The sequence below is a fragment of the Heteronotia binoei genome, chromosome 1 (assembly GCF_032191835.1).
Source record: "Heteronotia binoei isolate CCM8104 ecotype False Entrance Well chromosome 1, APGP_CSIRO_Hbin_v1, whole genome shotgun sequence".
Taxonomy (NCBI): Eukaryota; Metazoa; Chordata; class Lepidosauria; order Squamata; family Gekkonidae; genus Heteronotia; species Heteronotia binoei.
This window is the reverse complement of record NC_083223.1, coordinates 59,364,128-59,384,426: the sequence shown is the minus strand read 5'-3', so window position 1 is coordinate 59,384,426 and position 20,299 is coordinate 59,364,128. Positions and strand designations below refer to the sequence as shown.

At 42.7% G+C, this 20,299-nt stretch overlaps 1 protein-coding gene across 1 annotated transcript in view; it reads left to right on the top strand.

Annotated features, from left to right (window-relative positions):
- The window catches only part of CSMD1 (CUB and Sushi multiple domains 1), a 1,753,937-nt gene that overhangs the window by 635,079 nt on the left and 1,098,559 nt on the right, over window positions 1-20,299 (top strand). The window lies entirely within an intron of this gene.

Below are 20,299 nucleotides of genomic sequence, written 5' to 3'. Positions count from 1 at the left end.
CCCATGAGAAAAGTCTGAAGGATTGGATGTTGATTGAATTTTGTAACTGCCTAGCATTCCCCAACGACTGTGAGTCCTATGGGCATTCTTTACTTAAAGTTACAGATGTTGTATCTGTTATTTTTTTTGGATTGTTAATCCCAACTTTCTTCAGTTCTGAGCTCTATTTTGCAATACTGTTGATCTTTTCCTCTACAGCGTGGTTCAAAATAGATAAAATTGGGGTCTTAAGGGCAGGAGGAAGTGGCTGGGAGGGGAAAAGGGGACACAGAAGCACACTGAGAACCAAGTGGAGTGAAATGAGCCACAGTATTATTGATTACAGTTGATAGAATATTGGTGTGGTATGGTGCATAAATCCAGGCATCAGGCAACCTGTCTGTCAATTGTTGGAACCCTTTCCCAGCCCACATGCTAGGTTAAAGATGGAATGGATTGGCCTGAAAAAGAGAAGGATGAGGCTGCCTGAAAAGGAAATGGGGGGAAGAGTTCCAATGCAAACCCCAGGGGTACCACCACAGATGTAGCTGGTTGGCAAAGCTGTCCAAGTTGCTGCTGCCATGTTGTCTCTACTCACCACCTCAGCAGTTTACCATCACTGTCCTTCACTGTGGAGGAAGGGAGATCACTGCCCTGTTCACTTCTCCAGAGCTCCATGTGTTCTTCTCCTTCAATCTTCTACAGCAGCCTCCCACACTGATGTCTGGAGTTGATTCAGTCTGGAGCTTACGGAGCAACTGGACCCAGACAGTGTGGGTTGAAGAAGGGAAGGAGTGGACCAGAATGAAGAACGTGTTTCTCAGGTTTGCTGCAGCCCCAATCCTCAGAATGTTCCAGGCCACTAGTGATTGGCTAGCTCACCTGGAAAACTGCTAGGCTCCCAACCAGAAGACTCCTTGTGATTGCAGTAAGGCTCCTGCCACCATGGCTGATGGTGGAGCAGCATTTCCCCTGGCCTGGTTTCTTGCCCTGCAGCTTCAATGCAGCCTCAGGAGAGTCCATGGATAAAATTTAATATGTTTGCTGAATTAATAATTTCTGCCTTTTTTTTTTCTTACCAAGAAGCTATGTTCAGTAACCAGGGCAGGGGGGGCCATAATGTCATTTAGTCAGAATATGATAATAGGAATTTTGCTGATAGATTTATCAGTAATAGTTACAATATTCTTAAATGCAAGCAACACAGAAAACAATTGCACAGCAACCTGTAAAGCTAGCTGACTTGTAGTGTTAGACCTTTAGCTAATAATAATGTTTACTGGTAGGGATATACACTGAATTTCTGTGAGGATCATTTTAGGTACATTTTGTCCTTTATTTTTCTTTATTTTCTTTATTGTATTTATCATAATGATTCAGATTATTCTGTTGTTTTTTAATTTCCATTGGTGACAATCTGGGATGCTCAATCACTCTCTGTCTATTGAAAAGAATTGGTAATAAAAATGTTTAAAAAAACAAAAATGCAACCCGCAGTTAGAGGGCCCCCCCCACACACACACACATACTTGTTTACAGTTGTTTCCCCATGTTTCCTGAAACTACACAGCAGTTATGGGGAACCACTTCTTTTTTAAAAAGAGATTCCCAAAAACAAGAGAATTGCCAAAAGGATTCCCACCCTGAGTCTGCTTTGGTGGGGAGGGCAGATATAAGCCAGATAAATAAAAGAAAGAAAGAATGTAGTTTTTTGCATATGTCCAAAGAGGGGTAAACTCTACTTAATTCTGTGCTTGACAAGTAGATCATTTTAATGACCTGGGGAATATGTGTTGTCACCCCGATGGCAAAGAAAATTAGCTTCATCAGCTCAATAGGTACAAAAGCAGCCAGAAGCTGCAATATGTGAGAAATGCACCTTTTTTTAACCAAGGAATGGCTACCTGTTATCCCTTAGATCAAAAATCTATTGCACAGGTGCAAAGCTCCTCAGCATTGTCTTGGAGGTAAACAACAAGCTGATCAGGCAAAGGAGCTTGACTCATCTGTAAACAAAGACTTTGATTAAGGTAACTTTGGCTGACAGACACATTCACAGGAAATACGTTTCCATCATGAAACAATTATTCTCCAAATTCTTATTGCACCAGAAAGTGTGATTTGGCATAACTTAGGTTCCCCTTTCCCAGGATCTTGTAGGTGGAGGGCTACTTTTCAGTTTTCCAACCTGCAACACATAGGTAAGGGGATCTAAAATATGACCCCTATCACGTTTTACCTCTCCAGCTTAAAGGCACAATGTTATCTAGAGTCTATTTTTAAATCTGGTGAGTCAAATCAATGTGTATACAAAGGATTGTATTTGGATCATATCCCAGGAGATGGGGAACAGAAATTAATAGAATAGTGTCTTGTTTTTAGTGAATGAACAGTTGTCTCTGGGTGTCAGTGTTCAGATTAAAAACAAAATCAGAAAACAACCAAAACATTTATGAGTATCAGTAATAAACTTTGTAAAAGCACAGTGGTCATCCATTAGTTTTACATTCAACAGCTGTAGTAAAATTATTTCATAGGGGAAAAGAATATATTAAGCATACCAGCCATCCTTAATAAACTGCTGTGTGTATCAGCTCTTAGATATTGCACACAAGGGTCTTCAGCCATCGGAGAACAGACAGTGGGGCATTTCCAGCATGGGTATTCTGACATTAATGAATGGATTCCATTGAGAAGTGGCATTATTGGAATCGTCAGCTTTCCTTGCAGATTTTCTTGCTCTCACCCCCCCCCCCCCCCAACACTTGCTGTTGAAAGTGTTTCAAGAGAGCATGCAAATTGGCATAATTGATGTTGGGCTACATAAGAGTAGCAGAAAGACTGAGGTAGGACTGAAATATTAAAAATGCACAGAAATGACTGTTTTGGGTAAATTTCTGTTAACACAAGTATTAAATAGATGTATTCTTGGTGACCACTTGTCTGTGCAACTCTCCTCCTTTACAGATGCATTCTGAACAACAGTAAAGACAGACTTTAGGCAAAAAAATGAATTCATATTTTCATTTGGTTTAACTATATTTTCTGTATGATCTATTCTGTTGATCTGTAATATTTATATGAAGCCTTTTCCCAAGAGGGCTGCAGGTGGTTTACAGATCCTGGAATCTATAAATACTATACCTTATTTGTTCTCCATTTTCATGCTTTATGTTTAAGTAGTTGTGACTTGACCTGGATGGCCCAGCAGGGCTGGCCCTGCCACTAGGCAAACTAGGTAATTGCCTAGGGTGCTGGCCTTCTGGGGGTGCCAAATTGGGTGCCCCCCATGTGACTTTGTGACATTATCAGTGCAGAGGGGGTGCCAAAAGTTAGCCTTGCCTAGGGTGCCAGACAGTCTACGGCTGGCCCTGTGGCCCAGACTAGCCCACACTGTGATCTTTGAAGCTGAGCAGGGTCAACTCATTGTTTCCCCCAGGAGAAACAGTGTGAGGTTTGCCCCAGGGGTAACATAGTGAGGTGCATCCTATGCAAGTTTCTATAGAGGAGGGCAAGTGTTGGGAGGTTGTGCCCCTCCAAATATGGGAATGGAACATCTGGCACTCTGTTACACAGGGGTCACTGGGGTGGGTGCAGAACTGTTTCCAAAATGTGGTCTGGAAATGATGCCTGAGGATTACAGAAGGTGGGAGGAGGGGCAGCTGCTTTCTGGCACTGGACTGGGAGAGGCCATGGAGAAGTGTTCTGGAGGCAGGAGTGGAAATAGAAAATTGTGTGGAAGGGGAGGATGCTTCCCCCTGAATCATAGCATTCAGAGTGTTATCAACCATTGGTCTTTGGCCACTGCTAACAATTCTTTGTCCTCTGTGGAGAGCCCCAAGAACAGATCAGGGGAAGGAGGCTCCAAGACCTCTTGTGATGCTCTGTAAAAGGCTAGCTCCAGTGGCCTGGCATTATGGATTTGGCTCAGAACCCTGAGTCCTCCTAACAACCTCAAACCCTAGCAGGAGAGAGGAATCAAAATCTATATGTGGGTTCTCAGCCAAGGCACCCAGTAACTCTGTTTGGTGTGAGCAGAGAGACAAGGTGGCTCAGAGCCATGAGTTCACCTAATGTCCTCAAATCCCAGCAGAAGAGAGCAGTTTGCTAGCAGAATGTGGGCCCTCAGCTGAGGAACCCACTAGTTAAATCCCTCTGCTTAGCATGAGCAGAGAGACAGGGTGACTCAGAGCCATGAGTTGACCGAATACCAAAACTCCAGAAGGGGAGCAAAGTTCCCAACCACAAGGGACTGTGCTCTGCTACTCCACTTTTAACAGGTTCCCTGCCCCTCTGTGTAAATATGGAAAACTGAGAGAAGAGGGGCTGAGGAGTGTGTGTTTGTGTATACACACACATATAATTCTGATCCCATAGAGCAAAATGGCTACTCTGTTATTGGCAGCCAGTAATGCCCATTGAGCTTCACAAGGTTCCTACTAATATTTTCAAGGCTGGAGAATTCCTCCTCCCCCACACACCATTGCCTTGGAGTTTTGTAAACAGTTTAATTGAGCAGAGACAGTCTGTCTGGAAATGTAATCATTCACCATGAACTGCCACAAACTGCACCAAAGCTCATGGAATGTTTGTCCCAGGCACCCTTTCACAAACATTGGTTCATGAAAACAAACTGGCCAAAATTCAGGATGAACTTTGGTTTATGAGTCGTTTTGTCCCTATCCTACCAACAAGAGCTTTTCATGAGCCACATGTTCAAAATCTATAAAACATAAGCGGCAATTTTTTTCTGTGTTCAGTAACCACTGTAAATCTCCAATATAATCTCTATTCATTCTTCCTTTTCTGAATCCAGATTGAACATATAGCATTCCCATGTATGATAACAGTCTTTGCTGTAAGATTTACAGCATTCCTTTACTTGTGTGAAAAATTAATGCAATAGCCTGATAGCTGATGCAGTCTTTAACAACTCCGGGGGTGGGGTGGGGGGATTGGTATATTGAGCATTTCCAGTCTGTGGGACAGTGCTTCATTTTCCATATTTGTTGGCCTATTCTTATGCAGATTTTGATGAACTGTTTCTGTGGCTTGGAATTGCTCTATGGATATCCCATCTACCCCTGGTGATTTGTTCCAGTCTTTGGAATGCTACATTTAGACTTTGATTCTATTTCTGTCACCGTTTACTCTTGCTTCTGGTCTGTCTTTGCAATTTTAAGAGTTTCATCAGTCATTCATCAAGGTTTTTTTCATTTATTTTCATTATCCATTAAGATATGTCCAATTCTGATGTTACTCACCCTGAGCCTGCTTGTGGGAAGGGCGGGATATAAATCCAACAAATAAAATAAATTTTGGCTACAGATATAATCTCTGTGTGCATTCTTCCTTAATAATATCTCTGGTTTCAACTCATAGTTCTTCTGCTTCATGTTCACTTGAATTTAGCAATGCAAATCTGTTCTTTACATAGTCATTAAGTTCTTCAGGAATGTTGCTTTTATTGTATTTTGGCACAATGAGTATTTTGGTATTTTTCTTCAGTTTTATTCTATTTTTTGGTATTGTTTATAGTCTGTACCATAGTCAACTCCTGATCTTATTTTTGCAGAGAGAAAACAGCTTCTCTTTTTTTCTGCTTCTGATTATGTAATCTATTTGGCTTTTGCATTGGTTGTCTGGTGATATCTACATATACCAGCATCTGTTTGATTGCTTGAAACATATGCTTGCAATGAATAATCACAGAATTATATGAGTCCCTTTCCTGCTTCATTCCATGCTCCTAGTCCAAATCTTCCAAGAGTATTTGATTCTGTTTTGTTTCTTACTTTTGCATTCCAGTCGCCTAGGGTTATCAGCATTTCTTGTTTAGTTGTATGATCTGTTTCTTTCTGGACACTTGCATAAAAGCTTTCAGTTTCTTCCTCATCAGCATCTGTAGTTGTGGCATAAAGTTGAATGATGATCATATTGATAGGCTTTCCATGAAGACTGGTTGATATTATTTGGTCAGATTTTGTGTTATAGCTCCTGATTGCTTGTGCCACCTCTGGCCTTACTATTATTGCAACTCTGTGTTTGTCATTCCTAGATCAAAACACTTCATAATTTTCTGACTGAAAATGTTCTAATCCAGTCCACTTTTTTTGCTCACTCCCAGGGTTGCAATATTTAAACATACATTTCTCATTTTACATTTTCAAACTTATGTTGATTTGTACTTCTCATATTCCGCGTTCCTGTCGTATGCGTCACGCAGCTTTGGACTTTCCTCTTATGTCCATTCACATCAACAGTGGAACATCCTTTCAGCTTTAGTCTAGTTGCATCATTAACAATAGTGCTAGGCCCTTTCTGCATATGATTTTACTGCTGATCTCTCCCTACATTTCTGTCACTTCAAAAATTGTTTCTACTTACACTCCCGTGCTCATCTCCCTCTCCTGTCAGATTTTATTTTTCCTTCTGCATCTGTTTGCTAGTGTTGAGCGGTCATCCAACTTTTCCTCTGTGGGTTGTCTGCTGTTTTCAAAAGTGCTTTTTCAGAGAACTATTTCCCTTTCCTCTTTGAATTTGGACTATAATTACATGTATATACTTTTTTTTCTGGGTCATTTTACTGTCCATACCTCTCCTTCTGAACTCTCCTTTCTCACACATTTGTTAAACAATCAACACTAGGTGTAAATCTGATGTTCACTGACCCACCACTCATTCATGCCTAGTTACTTTCCCACTCCACACACACCTGCATGCTCACTCACAAGGTACCTTGGGGGGGGGGGGTGGAATGAGTGGCAGGCTATGGGGAGAGGGGAGGAAGGAAGGAAGGAAAAGATGCATTGGTGGTGTGCTGGGGAAGAGGAAGAGTGAGAGAGCATTAAATGGGAGGGCTACAACCAGTGCTAGTCCTAAACTGTGGAGTCTTTGCGAGCAAAAAGTCTACTTCGTGAGCTACTGGCATTAAAGTTGTGAGCTACTGCATAAGTTAGTTTGCTGTGGGGCCATTTTTCCTAAGACAAAAATGTGTAAGCCGGAGGCAAAAAATCTGTGAGCTAACTCACACTAACTCAGCTTAGAGGGAACACTGGCCGTGACCAACTGACAGGTCCCTTCTTCCTCCCCAACAGCACGTCTCTCTCTGCACATTTTCCCACTCTGCACACACCTGCACGGTCACTCTCAAGTTACCTGGGGGGTTAGAATGAGTGGCAAAATACAGAGGGTTGGGGGGAAAGAAGGGAAAGATGTTGGTGATGTGCCAGGGGGAAGAGGAAGAGTGAGAAGCGTGAAATGGGAGGGCTACGACCCTTTCTCTCAAACAGCATGCCTCTATCTGCACCTTTTCCCATTCCACATGCACCTGCATGGTTGCTATTGAAATACTGTGGGGAAAGGGGTTGGAATGAGTGGTGGAATACAGAGGGGTGGGGGGAAAGATGGGAAAGACACATTGATGGTGTGCTGGGGGAAATGGAAGAATGAGAGAGTGCAAAAGGGGAGTGCTGAGACCGACTGACAGTTTGAGTAATCCAACAATTCAATATACAGAGTGCATAATCTGCAGAGAATTAAAAATCTGATATAAGACTTGCATAAGGAGAATGAAAGTAATAGAACTGAATTAATTGCATCCCAGTGTGAGTTCTGTGAAAATCAGAGGTAAAGACTTGATGCAGAAAGGGCACTAGCTGTAGTTGTCCTCAGCTGTTCCCCAGTAGCTGATTGAGTGCCATCTGTCCTGAAGGTTCCATCTTCCAACACCATATCTTTTTTTCCCTCTTCTCATTTTGGATTGCCTCATCATAGGGCTTTTGAAGTAAGAGCTGGTTTACCATTGCCTTCATCTGCATGGTACTAACCAGGGTTAGTTGAAGTCGCTTTGCCATTGTCTATGAAAGATCCACTGCCAGGGTCACCTTCCACTACTGCTGCTGCCCAGTAGCTGCTCTTCAAGGACTCTTCTGTCCCCATCACCGCTGGAACTGTGGGTTCTCTTCTGATTATGTGAACCATGAAGGATTTGGATGCAAATTAGGCTATGACCATTCCACCTTGTACAAAGCAGAGTCAAGTAGCACCTTTAAAACCAATAAAGTTTGATTCAGAATGGAAGCTTTCATGTGCTCTAAACCAGGGCCCCGGCTTGTGATTCTTCTGCTAAGAGACATTTCCATGATTTTGCATGCTGATTCACTGCTCACTTTCTCTATATTTAGGACTGCTTGCCATTGCATCCTACTGTCTGATGAAGTGTGCTTAGAGCACATGAAAGCTTACATTCTGAATAAAACTTGGTTGGTTTTAAAGGTACTACTTGATTCTGCTTCAGACCAACACAGCTGCCCACCTGAACCATTTCACCTTGAGTGATGCTGCTAGGAGTTTACATTCTTTATGACATTGCTGACAGTTTCACTGTCAAACACACAACCCCCCACACCACATCCAAGAGGGCGTTCAATGATGTAGTAGTATTTCATATTTCTGGGTGCTGCATGTCACTAGTGTAACCTGAAAATGCTTTCTAGGAAGGGACTGTTGTTGGCAGAGATATAGTGGAAGCAGTTTAGCTTTATGGAGTACAAAAGTTGGCTGGAGTCCCTACCATATGCAACAGTCAAAAGTCAGATGAGGGTTCTGCCACATTCCTGAACATGGTTTAACATTTAGGTTTCCCTCATGGGCCAGTACTGCCCTCACAAGCTGTTTCATGTTGGGAAAAAGGTGTGGGAGCAGGAAGGCTGCAGCTCCTTCTTGAGATACAACATGGTTCCAAGTTGTATCAGGCACCCCGTACACAGGAATTTAAGAGCACTCACTGGTCATATCTGACTGCCCCAACTTGTGTACTCTGTAATATGTGCATTTGAGCCTCACCATACCCATTGAAAGTCACATGCTTTGGCACAATGGTTTTAAAAGAGGGTTTTTAAAAAAGTAATTAAATAACGTGATCATTTTACAGCAAATAGGCATAGAAAGTGGGATGAAATTAGCGACGCTTTAAAAAATTTGTAGGATATTCCTGTAATTCCGTTTTAACTATATAAATAGTGAGTTAGAATGGCATAAAAGTGCAGGAAATTATTCAGATTACTCAAAAAGCATCATAATCACCATGCATTTGCTTTTCATTTCCCATACAAATTTGGAAAGTCTCTTGCATCTAAATAACACGCAGTTCTCTGAATATTTACATCACTTCCATATCCATTTGAATCAATGGGATTTTTTCCCCACTGTCTTCAGACTAGCTGTGCAATTCACATCCTGCTGTGGATGGGATAGGTAGGGAGGAGGTGAAGAGTCAGGAAGGTATATGAGAGTGATTTACAACCTCTTTAGGGATAACACTTCAGAACATAATACAGTACATCCAAAGTGACATGCAGAGGAAATAGAAGACACTAATCAATGCATAACAAAAATACCTCTGCTGGATGCCAATTAACATCACAAAATAATCACAAAATAACTGAAACAGAAATTAATTGTAATGAGACTGCATTCAGATTCATTTTTAGCTACCAATGAAAGGGAGCCTGAGGATCTGTACTACATCTGTTCCGCAAGCAGCAACAATAAATGGTTGCATGCCGAGATCATGGCAATCAATCAGCAATGTGGAAGATGAGGATTCAGGCAAAAGAAGCCTAACTCTGCAATCCTAAGGAGAGTTCTGCCCTTCTAAATTCACTGAACTCAACAGCTTTTAAATGGGTATAACTCTGTTTAGGATTGTGCTGTAAGTATATTAACACTAACAACATTTTGCCCCTGATGGAATAAACATTAGCAGACCTGGGCGAGAATCAATCATCTAGCTCCCATGCACCTAGAACAAAAGGGAGTAGGGAGACAAACACATATTCATGTTATCATTTGTCAGATGTAGTTAGAATGGGGCTCAAAGGAGTTTTGTTGAAAAGATATATGTTGATCCGGGACAGCTGCCTAAAGAAGAACTAGAAAAATATAGTCCTGATAAAGAGACATCTAAGTTCAAATTGATATGCAGCAAACTTTGATGTACGTATATATTCAGTTGCATCCAAGTACAGAGACAGATTGCCAAACAGTACTCTCCATTGCTGTTTTGTCTGCCTGCATAACATCTGCCTGTGGAAGCAGATCCACAAGACTGCCCATTAGAGATGTGTGGGTTTCAAAATGCAGCTTTCCTATCCAGCACACATGGAGGGGGGGGGTAGATTTGAAGTAGAATCAGTGTTTCATATACATCATTCCCCATCATTTGCAGATGATGACTGGGTCAGATATAGATTGTTGGAAAAGAAAGATGGCTCACATCGTTACTAAAACAGTTGCTTTTTCATTGTATGTCTTCCACTCTCCTTTCACCCTGACATGGATAGCTGAGGCTAGCCTGAAGTCAAAAGCTAAGCAGGGTTAGCATCGGCTAGTATTTAGAAGGGTTACTCTCAGGGGTCATTTTGTAGAAAAATAGGTGGTAGAGCTCATCCAGGGATTATTATACAGCTGAACATACTATTCAATGGATAAGGAGGTGGAACTCTCAGAAGGAGGAGGGGGAACTCTCAGAAAGGTTCAGGAGCTGTGCTCCTGTGAGCTCCCACTGAATCCGAGGCCTTGTTACTCTAAGGAATACTAGAGTCGTGATGCAGAAGCAGGCAATGGCAAAACATGTCTGAAACATCTCTTGCCTTAAAAACAAGTCTAGCTTGCCACCTGTCACATCCTGCCTCCTCTGCCAATGCCCCCCTCCAGAAGCCATTGCTCTGCCCCACAGCAAACCCTCCTTGGATGTGGACAGAGGTCTCAGAATGGGCTGAAGTACAGGTTATGTTCACCCTTTGGGACTTCACCACTGGCTGGACACTGATCGACTCCCTTCTCTCTGTGACTTGTTGATCTCCAGTTCTAACACCTCCTTGATCTCCATCTCAGCCATTCTTTTATACCCCTCCCAGCTCCCAGTTCTCCCTCCATTGGCTGTCCCCCCAGGCCCCACCCCCTTGATAAGCACTGACACCCAGCCAAAGCCCTGGATGCGGCTGTGCTTGCTGGGCCTGTTCTCAGCTGGCAGGTGCCTCTCTTCCTCTTTGCAGCAGACCCTCAGGGTCAGCACCTCAGAAGCTGCTGACCCATTTTGTTTTTCAGTTGCTGTCCTCATCTGAAGGGTGGCCAGGCTCTCCTGACCCCACATCGCTTCCCTTCCCTTTTGTAATGGTGTGAAGGTGGGGCGTCATTCTGCTTGCAGTTGGGGTCTCACTCAGTAGTCCCTTGAGGCAGCTCTGGTCCCTGCTTTGAGATGGACTGTGTCTTCCCTTCAGCCAGCTGGCCTTTGCTTCCCTGCTGTTTCCTCTCTCCCCTTAGCCACTGGGTCACAGGTGGGTATCTCAGCAGCCCGCTCTGTTGGGGTGTTGGGATCACTTGGCCCAGTCGGAGGGTGGGGGGCATTGTGTGAGTCCTGGCCAGGAGCAGTTGGGACACCACCTGGTGATGCATAATGCTAAAAGAACTAGAATTTCTGGTTGCCAGACAACCATAGGATCTCCTGGCTATATTACACACTCTGACATATGATCATTATTTCTCTTTCTTTTATTTTGCTTTACAGCTATTAAACTGTATGGATTTTGTGCTACAGTTTTCCTATATTTAAAAATTAAAAAGGTCATGGAATTATATCCAACACATCACCAGTGGAAAGTTGTTTTCTCAGTGGACATGGATTTTCTCAGCAGTACCTTTTGACCGCCAAAATGATGGGACCTGGTATGAAAGTCCCAGATGGACAAAAAGCTGTATAGATCAGAGACTGCGGTGAGATAATAGCATACCCTTCCTCATTCTTATGCCATTGATTCTCCACTAATAGAAGAAGGAGAAACAGAGTGATTTTTCCTGATGTCCTGACTCCTTGTAGCACCTTCTGATTTGTATGGTGAGATTCACATGGGTGAAGAAAGTATTCCACATATCACCTTTCCAGAAAGTTAGAAGAGAGTTTAGGGTGGGGGATATGAGGAACACCAGCACACACTTTGATGGTGGCTGGATGGATATAACTAATGTTTATTAAAATCCAGTGCTCATCAATGTGTTGGGAATCAGATGCTGTCATTGTGCCTCACTGAAGCAACATCCCATGCTAAGTTTGTTTCTGTCTTTGCATTAATAATCAAATTATTAAATTATTAAATTATTATTAAATTATTAAATATGAATTTCCAAATTAGAAAAATTAGTTATATAATGTGAAAAGATAGTTTTCAAAACAGAAAAGCCTGAATCTTGTGTTATTCAAGCATAGCAGTACTTAGAGAAAGGGACTTTCTGACTTCCCACCTTTTGCTGCATCCTGCCATTCCCCGCCCCCGCCCCCCAAATCCTGCCCCTGGGGAGCCAGCAGACCTCTGAAAACAGTGTGCAAATGTGAAGGTAAAGTAATGTTTACAATACAAAGGGGAAATCAGCAAAAATACCTTCCCTCTTCTGGTGGTGCAAATGCCTTCAGTTGGCTTTGTTAGTATCCAAACCAAGGTTGAATAATTATGTTGGATAAAGTTTTTTATTGCAGACACTAGATGATCATCCAGTCTTTTAATTCAGGATCAAGTAACTACATATTATAACACTATCTAGGGCAAAGATTTTTCTCTCTCTTCATACTGAATGCATTAAATTGACTTGGAGTGAAGACAGAATGAGTCAGAAGAAGGTGGAACATTGCATCCCTAATGGCTTAGGAGATTTCCAGTGTATTATATTTATCAATTTGTTAGCAAATTAATTTAGTCATATGGATGAGTTATTTAATGGGACTGGATCGTGCTAAAATTCATTGATTGAATTCAGACTTGCTTTTCTTAAGTGGTAAAACTACTTTGAATTGTGCTGAATTTGCTTCTGTAGCTTTAAACTGTAGTCTGTGTTTTTGCACTTTGAGACTGACAGAATCTAATGGTTTTATTATTGAAATAAAATGGAGCATAATTCAGGAGTATTCATGGTTGGAGAAAAGTTTCCAATTCTTGCTGAAACAAAAATCAGGGTAAAAAAACATATTGATTTATCTCATGTGGAAATAATAAGGAAAGCAACCCAGGTTTATACATTTAGTGACAGCTGTGCTTATGGTTGCTGTTTACCCACCTGCCCCCCCCCATAAGCTTGTGTACCTCATTGGCCACAAGCATTAACTTTGTTATTTGCTGCCTCCACTGATAGATCCTTGTTTAGAAGGTTTGTAGTAGTATGCCAAGTTGCACTTTCTGCTTGTGGTAAATGAATGTTTACCACAATGAAAGCACTGTTGGCAAGGGGATGAAAAAGTGGCAACTGAGTACTTTGACCTGAAGGGCAATGCAGAGGTGGCTCTCATTCTGACTGGCCCCAATATATATTTGGGCTAGTCTTTCCATGCTGGCTTCTGTCAAATACTTTGTTTGGGTGCTTCAGCTTCCTTCCTGATATAATCTTCAGAGGAGAAGGAAAACAAGTTCTGCAGGGACTTTCTCCCTTTCAAGGTTATGTTGTCGTTGTTGTTTTGCCTTCAAGTCACAGCTGACGTATGGTTACCCTTTAGGGTATTCAGATCAAGAGATGTATGGCTTGCCATTGCCTGTCTGCATGTCATGACCTTGGTATTCCTTGGAGTTCTCCCATCCAAATCCTAGCCAGAGTCAACCCTGTTTAGCTTCCAAGATCTGATGAGATTAGGCTAGCCTGGGCTATTCAGGTCAGGGCACCCTTTCAAATTAGCAGCTGTATTAAAAAAAAAAATGAAGAGACTTTTTAAAATGGTGTACATAACCAGATTCAAATAATGCAATTGTTGATATTTATTGTGTTACTTTCATCCCTATTTAATAATAACTCACAAGTTTGTCTTTCTTGACAACCTTTGCGTGTAGCTTTATGGATCCAGCTGTGCAACAACATCACTTCCAGGTGATGTCATTGCACCAGGGACATCATGCAGTGACACTCTGGTTTTTGGACAAATTCGTTGGTTTTGAAGGAAAAAAAGCATAGAGTTTTGACCCAAAGCCAGAGCATTGTGAGCAATGTCCTGCCTACCCCGAAATGCCTCCCAAATCCCCCCACTGCGATGGTGAGGAGCAGGGGTCACTTTGTAGAAAAATGGATGATGGCGCTCATCCAGGGATTGTTATGCAGCTGCAGGGGAGGAGGAGGGGGAACCCTCAGAAAGGTTCAGGAGCTGCGCTGCTGTGAGCTCCTGCTGAATCTGAGGCCTGGTGAGGAGACCTGGCAACCCTAAGGCATACACAGGTCAATTGTGTTGTGTAGTTAGACCTCAAGTTAAGGTTTACAGTTAACAGTATACAGTCCCAAAACCTGCTTCCTGGACAATCAGAACCAATCAGAAATACTCAGTACAGTTATTTTGATATCCAAGTAATCGGCTTTTTACTTAATGAAGCCTCCAGAAGATGTTTTGTTTCAGAAGGTAGTGATTTAGTTGAAAGGTAGGCTTACCATCAGCAAGAAGATTATTTCGGGGGTGAAAAAGACAGGCTTTGGGGTGCTCTTGGCTTCCTTGCAAATGCCATCTGGTAGTAAGTGGACTGCATTCAGGGTTGTTTTTGAGGCAGAAGCAAGCAACAGACTATCAGGGATTTATAAACATACACTACTCTGTTATGGACATCTGCTAGACTAACCAAAGTTTCTCTACCAAACTGGATTAAACAAATGACAGTGGACTCTAAGGAGGTAAGGATCTAAATATTTTAAATAAATATATTGAAAACTAAACACATCCAATGAATACAGACATTCAAAGGAAATAACTGTTTGGCTTAAACAAAAGAAGAAGAAGCTTATTGTGCTGAATCACGAAATGTCTTAAAAAGTGTTTCTCTGGAATAGAAAGACACAAAGCATTTTTATTAGAATAAAAGGATATCTTGGAGAATATGCCAACAGTTACCCACATGTTACTATATCACCAATTTGCCATGTCCTGTATATATCTTTGATACCCTACACTTGCAGTGCCTCACTAAAAGAGTTACACTCTAAGTCCACTAAATTGAATGGGTTTAGAAGGATATAACTCTTGCAAAGGACTGTGCTATTAGTCTTCATTAGCCATATGTATGGAATCTGTGCTCATTAAACAGCACGTTATCACTTTTGTGATAAAGAGAATCATAATACTTTGATTAACATGTAGGGGAGGCCTTGATCTCAGGGAAAACATTGTCCCCAGGGAAATGAAACAGTAAAACTTCTTATATTGCAAGCTTGGAGATGTGCTTCCTTTATGGAGACACTTACGCAAGACAGAGAAAAACCATTTGCCCACACATCAAGAAGGAACAAGATAAATAACTATTTGGGTAACGTGAGTTGGATCATAAAAGCTTTGGGAAGTGCACCTTAATTTGATTGGAGAAAAGGTACATATGGGGTTCATGATAGGAAATGAAATTTACCCAGCTGGGGCAGGTAGGATTAGAAAATCTGGACACCTTGTCAAAAGTACACAAGCCAGAGTATGGGACACAGATGGCAATAGAAACCTGTTTTGAGTTTCAACAGGCTTGCATCTGTTCCAAGGGTGGAAATGCCAAGGTACCACTATGGACTGTATAACTTTGCCACATGTTTTATTTCATAAGTTCTTAAATACCCTGTGATAGGCACTCAGTACGGGCAGGGGTGGAGTTTGACTGCATGTACTTTGTGTTGGGTACCAAGGACAGATTTATAGGGCTCCTGCTAGCATACTTACCAGTAGGGTTTCTGGCTGAACTGACAGAGGTGGTGTTGGATTCGTTGCTGAGGTACCCAAGGAAGACTGCCCCCCTCTTTTTTTTTGGTCAAATATATTTTGCATTTTTGTGTACATACATATCACATATACTGTAACATAGACAGCTCATATCAGAAATGGTACAGGCATGAGAATTAGGGTGAACATATATGTAAGAACCAAGATCATACATGAGATAATATGAAGAGGATTTATCCATTATTTTAGATATCCATTATTTAGATATTTAGATATATTAGAGATCATCCATTATTTTAGATATTTCATTTTGTGATGTCAAATATTCCAGAATAGGGAACCATGAAGCAGTGAAACTGAGTTTTTGGGCTGGCCGCCAGTCGCTTCCACGTCGTTCAGAAGGGAAAGGGCACACATGAGGTGACTTGCCAGTGTGGAAGCGCCAAGCCGCCCCAAGCCATTTCTAGCTTTTCTCCCCATGCAACCCAGTGGGAGCGCTTGTGCACAGGAGCACTCTGCCCCTTTAAAAAACACCGAGCAGCAGCTTCTGAGGCGTCTCCCCATGCGGAGGTGCCTGGTCACCGCATGGACGGGATGGGGCTGCCTCCCTGGTACTAAGGAGAGGCTCTGGGATGGCTCAAAAAGAGCTTTCGGCCGCCTCCCACTCGCCCCAGAATGCCTGTCTGCTATCAGTCATGGTGGACCATATTTTCTGCATTGAGCGGCTGGCCAATAATCTGATTAGGGCTGAATTTCTGCTGCTGTTGTGGTCAGATCACAATCTTTTGAAGGCACAGTTGAGCTTGCTGCCTCTTCCCTGCAAGGGTGGTAGAGTGACTTGGATGGCACACCTTCATAGTTTAATGGATTTTACTGGTTTCCAGGTGACTATGGGGGATTTTGAGAGCCCTCTGGTGACTCTGTCAATGGCCTTGTAGCTACACAGAATGATGGGCTGGCTAGGGTAATAACAGAGCTGGTCCTCGACATCCTCATCCATGTTCTGTGAGACCCCCAGCTGTGCGATATGAAGAGGACTGGAAGACAACAAGAGGAATGTTGGCAACAGAATCAGAATGAATCAGACAGAGCACATCATGGAGCCCATTTGCAGCCCTATGATATGGTGATGATTACTAAAAGACTTTGGGCGTTTTCGCACTTACCTTAAGCCAGAGCGACGTCCCTCTTCACCGCGCAGCGTCTGCATGGTTTTCGCACTAATTGCTGCGGAGCACCTGAAAGAGCCGCAAAGTCCCGCAGCTTTTGCGGCGCAAATGTAAACCGCCAAAAAACAGTTTACATTTGCGCCGCAAAAGCTGCGGGACTTTGCGGCTCTTCCAGGTGCTCCGCAGCAATTAGTGCGAAAACCGTGCAGACGCTGCGCGGTGAAGAGGGACGTCTCTCCGGCTTAAGGTAAGTGCGAAAACGCCTTTTATCTGTCCTCATAGCACCAGCTGAATCTTGTTCAGCTCAATTGCTTGAAGTGGTTCATGACTTGGTACCACTTAACTCGAACCCTGCCAGCCACAGGGAAGTTGATAGAGTATGTGGTGACAGAGCAGCTCTTGGGTGACATACCGTCTCTTGAACCCTTTCAATCTGGTTTCAGGCTTGGGTTTGGTAGTAAGATGACTTTGGTTTCACTGGTGGATGATGTCACTTAAAGCTGGACAGGGGGTGATCTTCCATGTTGATACTATTAGACTTCTCAGTGGACTTTGTTACATTTGACCACTCTGTTCTTATCCACCAGCCTGACTACAGAGTTGGTATTAAAGATCTAGCTCTTCAGTGGTTTCCCTCTTTTTCTGCCTTACTGGATACAAAGAGTCTCCACTAGAGGTGTTGAATAAACTAAGTGGGACTTGTCTTGTCTTTTAGGGTTCTATACTCTTACTCATGCTTTTAAATAGATAGGAGGCAATCTAAGGATAGCTATTCAAATTTGGCAGGCATTCGCTTTGCCAGATTTTTTATCCAACACAATACGGTCTGGTTAAATGGTTTGGAAAGATTTTCTCATTTGGGGGATTTTACATTCATTTCTAAGAAAGGTTGCAGTATAATTGATTATATTACTGTCCCTTTCTCACTAGAATTTTACATAAAAGATTTCTGTATAGGTGATCTCATTATTAGTGATCACCTTCCTCTTATCTTGACCCTTCGTATGTCACGGGCTGGGGCCAGGTCAGGCAAAGTCCAGGGGCAGTCCAAGGTCTGTAGCCGGTGAGCAAAGAGTGTCCAAGGTGCCAAAACCAAATCACAGTCCAGGTATCGCAGGTCAGAGGTTCAGAAGCCAAAGTCAGGGGGTTCAGAAGTCAAAGCCAAAGTCAGGGGGTCCAAAAGCCAAAGTCAAAAGCCGACATGGATGCTAGAACATCAGGTAAGTGACTAGTTGCTTCCACAAAGCCTCCTCCCAAAGCCCACAGCTATATAGCCCTCTGCTGTCTGTTGCCCATTTGGGCTAATTGCTGGCTCAGAGAGGCAGCCAGGATCCTGCTGAGACTCAAGCATCCTCACTCCTAGAAGGGCCAGAATCCTTTCAAAACTCAGGGCTCAGGGAGCGTCTTGCTCGTGAGCGTGCCGCCCTCCTCCGATCCCTGAGGTCCTGATGAAGGCGGTCACGCACACAAGCCACCCGAGAGGGCAAGGCAGGGGGGCTTGGATCTTCTCCAGCAGGAGGCAGGGGCACTGGTGCACGTGGCAGGGGCACAGTTTCTTCTGCAGGCTCAGCTTCTTCTGCAGGGTCCCCAGTACCCATGACATCATACAGAATCTTCCCCAGACTCTTCCCTTAATCCCTCTATACACTTGTTGGAGTCTACGTCCTCACCAAAAATCTGCTGGAATAGTCAGACTAAACAAGCAGCTCAGTTACTTTTAAATTCTCATTCCCTTTTGAATCTTAGAAGGGTTTTAACCACCACAACGAATTCTTCAGTGCTAATAATAGCCTATGATTCTCTAGTATCTAACGTTCTTAGTTCACTAAATGAAAAACCTAAAAATGTAAAAAAGGGAAGAAATATAAAATCTCTGCAGCCCTGGTTTGATGAAGAATGTAGAGCCGTTAAAACTCTGTTGCGTAACACCTACAGATGTTACCGCGACTCTGGGGCTTTGTCTTTACCATCAGAGTACTTTGAGCTTAAAAATCTGCTGTCCCAGGTTATTATAAGCAAAAAGAATGATTATGCTAAACTTCAATGGGAGGAGCTATACCAGGCCATAATCTTAAAGAACTCTAAAAAATTCTGGTCTATTGTATCAGGTGCCCATAGAGTTGATGCCCCTTCTATGTCTGCCATTTCCCCCAATGTCTGGTACCAATATTTCTTCTCTATGTTCTCCCAAAGTAAACTATACACTTCTAGACCTTTCGAATTTTCTCAGGTAGATCTTCTGGAGTGGCCCTCTGTGACTTCTGATGAAGTTAAAGATCTAATTTTGCAATTGAAATCAGGTAAAGCAGCAGGACCAGATGTTATTCCCTCTGAAACCCTAAAGTTAGATCCAGATTGGTGGGCTACTCCGCTCGCATCTCTCTTTACTAGTATTGACAGAACTGGCATAATTCCTAAAGCCTGGCTTAATTCAATAGTGGTTCCAATTTATAAAAAAGGAGATCCCGCCATTCCAAATAATTACAGGCCGATTAATCTCCTATCCACCATTGGTAAATTATACTCTAAGTATCTGCTGAGGAAACTTGAACAATGGATGACACGAGAAAAAATTCTTGGTCCGGAACAGCTGGGTTTTTGTAAAGGCAAAACTACTCTCGATCATTGTAATACTTTGTCCCATCTAATTTCCAGATACACTAGTGGGAAAAAGATGAAATTGTATGTAGCCTTTTTAGACTTAAAGGGAGCATTTGATTCAATTGACAGAGACCTGTTGTGGGAAATAGATATAGATCCATCTGTCTTGGTTCTAAACTAGTGCTTTGAGGTTATGGTCAGGTTGCTAAAACAGAACAAGCTGAAGCTTAATCCAGACAATACAGTGGTAATGCTCCCTGGGAAGGCTGTTATTCTAGATGAACTGAATTTACTTTTCCTACACAAAGCAGAGTTGACTTTTTTTAGAAGCTTAAGAGCTTGTGCATACTCATGAACCTTGCCTTGCTTTTTGAAAAACAGGTTGGCATGGTGGCCAGGAGAGCTTTCTATCAACTGCATATGGTTCACCAACTCTCTCTTTACCTTACTCAGCTGATCTGACAATGCTGATCCATGCTTCTATAACCTCACAGTTGGAATACTGAAACATGATCTAAGTGGGGTAGCCCTTGAAGACAATCTGCACACTATGACTGGTATGGAATGCAGCAGCCCATCTCTTTTTATGGGCTAGCCACTAGAGACATATATTGCCCATTTTGAAACAGCCAGGAAGGCATGCCCAGAGGCATCTCAGACCTTTTTGAGCCAGCTGCACTTCAGGTAGGGATGGGTTGGAGGCAGGATGGCAGGCAGATGAGTGCATTTGGACACACTTTTTTTGTCTGCTTGCTTGCCTTCCATGAGGCAGCTTAAACTGCCTGTCTGGAGCCAACCATTATGACCTTTAAATCCCTTCACAACTTGGGTC